Raw genomic sequence first — 3,597 nt, 5'->3', positions numbered from 1 at the left:
ATTAACATTGTCATAAGCATTGCTCTTATTATTATTATTATTATTATTATTATTATTATTATTATTATTATTATTATTATTATTATTATTATTATTATTATTATTATTATTATTATTATTATTATTATTATTATTATTATTATTATTATTATTATTATTATTATTATTGCTGTTGCATTTATTGTTTTAATTATTGACATCGTGATTTCTTTTTTTAAATATCATTTCCATGGATTGTTAATGCCTTTGTGTAATGACAGTAAATCGAATACGTGCCTGTATAACTTGTATCTGTCATGAGGAAAATACTTAGTCTAATTAATTGATTACATGAGTGCTAGTAATAATCTGTTTATCGCGATTACAAACTTACCACGATCTTTATTATTGGTGATTTGTAAATAATATCGGCCTACTCTAATGTTGTTGATATCGTTATCCTGTCACTGTCACATCCCTTCCATCTATCCATCTATATCTCTCTGTATCTGTATCTATCTATCTATCTATCTATCTATCTATCTATCTATCTATCTATCTATCTATCTATCTATCTATCTATCTATCTATCTATCTATCTGTCTATCTATCTATCCATCCATCCATCTATCGACCGACCTACGGACCTATCTATCTGTATACTTATTATATCTGTCTGCCTATGCACATATGTACCCATCTTTATATATTTATCTTTTCAATTACTTAGTATGAGATTACAGTTGGCTACATATCAATCTACCTAATAATATGCCTGTCACCTGATACACATATAGGAATAAGTACCTATTGTCTGACTAGCTGTATGCTCAGTTATCGGTCTGTCTGTCAAGCTTTCTTGGTCATTAATCGTTATAGTTGTATAATGTCCTGATGATGCCCTGTATCATAGATCTATACCAAAATTGTGAGATTGTTGGTAGTGATTTATATCTCTATGCTTTTATTAATGATGTTGGCATATTCGATGCCATTATCTTACTTTGTAAATATTCATGTTTTATTGATACATTCGATTATCATTATATTACTAATTTTGGCCACATCGCCACTCGACTCACGTTGAGGGCTGAGTGCCAATCTTCTTATTCTTATTTCAATGTCACTATTTTACATTGTGAATATTCTTTTATTACGTTTAATTATCATTTTATTACGTACTTATTTTGGCCGTATCGCCACTCGACTTACGTTGAGGGCTGAGTGCCAATATTCATTTTCTATTCCATTATATAACATGCATTGGTCATTCGCCTCCCGACTCACGTTGAGGGCAATCCTAATTGAAATAAAACTATTAGATAGTAAGATTTAATAGTGTGTTATTTCTATTTCTTTATTTGACAGTGTCGCCCCTTCCTTAGAACCAATCACGACCCTGAGCATTGCGCGAGAGAAAAAACTCAGCATATCTCTTGCGCAAAATAAGATCTCGTTTTGTTCTATCACTCCCTCTTCATTCATCTCAAGCCTCAAGAAGCCTGCCACGCTGCCTGCCAAAATCGCGGCACTGGCAACTACATCTTATTCTCAACAACAAAAACTACACCTCATTATCAAGAAATATCTCGCCACCAAACCTCTCAGAACAACTCCATACATCCTCCCTATCAAATCTCTCTCATTTACTCCATCGACTATATTACACCTTCCTCATTAAAAACTACACGTAACTTGAAGAAAACTACAAAGAGGCTTCATTATTGTACCCCCTGCAACCCAAATAACAAGATACCACAATAACAATATTATTACATATATATATATATATATATATATATATATATATATATATATATATATATATATATACACATATATATATATATATATATATATATATATATATATACACACACACATACACACACACACACATACACACACACACACATATATAATATATATATATATATATATATATATATATATATATATATATATATATATATATATATATATATATATATATATATATACACACATATTTATGACAACTCACCTTTATTAGTCGTCTATGATAAAGAAAAATTAGGGCGGAAGACTACCCCCCTACTGATAAGCCAATTGACACATGTAAAATATCATCAAATAACTCGGTCCACGCAGAACACATGCCAGACGTCAAATATATAACAGTATCTAATTTTTTGCATATATCACAGAATATTCTTTGAAGTAAAAAGAATAAAAATATAAACAATACCGCCACGAAACATATATTCAATAACAGCTGTCTGCGATAGTAAACAGTGTGTAAGGAAAATAATTTTGTTTGGTGCACAGCTGTTATGATGCATACGCATTAATCACTCAAAATAATATACATCGATAGCATACTCTGGCACTACAAGCAGAATCAAAACAAGTGTGTTGCAATTCGGCGATATCTCAGTGGTAATTCAACACACGTGAATGTCAGTTTGACGAGTTCACAGAAATCAATTATTGGCTGTGTATTTCGTACTGCTCTAGTGTGTTTAGATGTGTGTGTAATGAAAGGAGGCCATAGCTTAGCCTGGATGACTGGGTGATGATGTGTAGTTGAACAAGACGTTCTCTCAAACGTTGATTCACTGCCGCATGTGTAACAGTTTGTCACGGTTACAGATTCCATCAACACAATGCGGGATTTCACAAACCTATAATTCGTTTTTAGTTTCTAGAGCGTATCTGTTATCTATGGTTGCGCCGTGCGCCTACTGTGCTCCAAGCACGATTCGACCTGTAAGTTTTACATCTACAACTTGTATCTCGACATCCCGCATATATCAATGTTATGTCAAAACCTGTAGTCCTCCTTAGATTTTATACCGGTAATATGAAAATAAGTAAATCGACAGATAATATTAATCACTTATCCCCCCACCCCCACCCATCATTGGAAAACCCTATCATTCCTTAGTCAATACTTAATCGTTGAATGATGCTTTAAACCCGTTGAATAAAAAGAATTAATTCAACGATTGCAAAAACATATTTCGCTTATTTTATTCTTTCAAAATAAGATGTAAAAGATTAAAGATAATCTTTGGATACGCATGAATACAAATTCAACGTTTTTCTTCTCTTTTCTTTTATTTTTTTTTTGTTGGGGAAAGGGGGGGGGGGGGGGTCAAGTTGTCATTCAAAGAGATGGAGAAAAACACAAATTATAGCGAAACAAAGAACTTTTCTACCATACGGTTGGTCACGAATAAATATCTAAGAATCTTACTTGGAAGGGTGGAATAAACGTATTCTTTCATTTCTTTGTATTGATTAAACTCTTTATATTTTTATCGTGCAACACCACATTCTCGCAAGCTCGAAGTGTTATTTGACACGATAAAAATAACGAGTGTAATAAATACAAAGAAATGAAAGTCGTACTATATTTTACCCCTCCCCTTACTACTTAACAGGAAAAGTAACCATGCAAAGGGAGTTAACTCATTCATCGATGGCACGATTTGGGAAATACTCGGTCGATTAACTTTCCACTCGAAATTATTATTATTATTATTATTATTATTATTATTATTATTATTATTATTATTATTATTATTATTATTATTATTATTATTATTATTATCAGCATTAGGTATCATTATTATT

General features: G+C 31.5%; 1 protein-coding gene across 2 annotated transcripts in view; it reads right to left on the bottom strand.

Annotated features, from left to right (window-relative positions):
* LOC144964904 (sulfotransferase 2A6-like) overlaps positions 1–3,344 on the bottom strand; it is a 16,060-nt gene extending 12,716 nt beyond the window's left edge. The window contains exon 1 of one of the 2 annotated variants that reach the window (XM_078899640.1): positions 3,218–3,344. The gene's annotated coding sequence lies outside the window, so the exon portion shown is untranslated. Of the gene's footprint in view, positions 1–2,002; positions 2,601–3,217 lie in introns of those variants that run through there. The other variant, XM_078899639.1, reaches the window with a different exon arrangement.
* Between the last annotated feature and the right edge of the window lie 253 nt (positions 3,345–3,597).

Source organism: Berghia stephanieae, chromosome 2 (genome assembly GCF_034508935.2).
Source record: "Berghia stephanieae isolate SIO BIC M18660-M18661 chromosome 2, UCSD_Bste_1.3, whole genome shotgun sequence".
NCBI classification, from domain to species: domain Eukaryota; kingdom Metazoa; phylum Mollusca; class Gastropoda; order Nudibranchia; family Aeolidiidae; genus Berghia; species Berghia stephanieae.
This window is presented reverse-complemented; position numbering and strand designations above follow the sequence as displayed.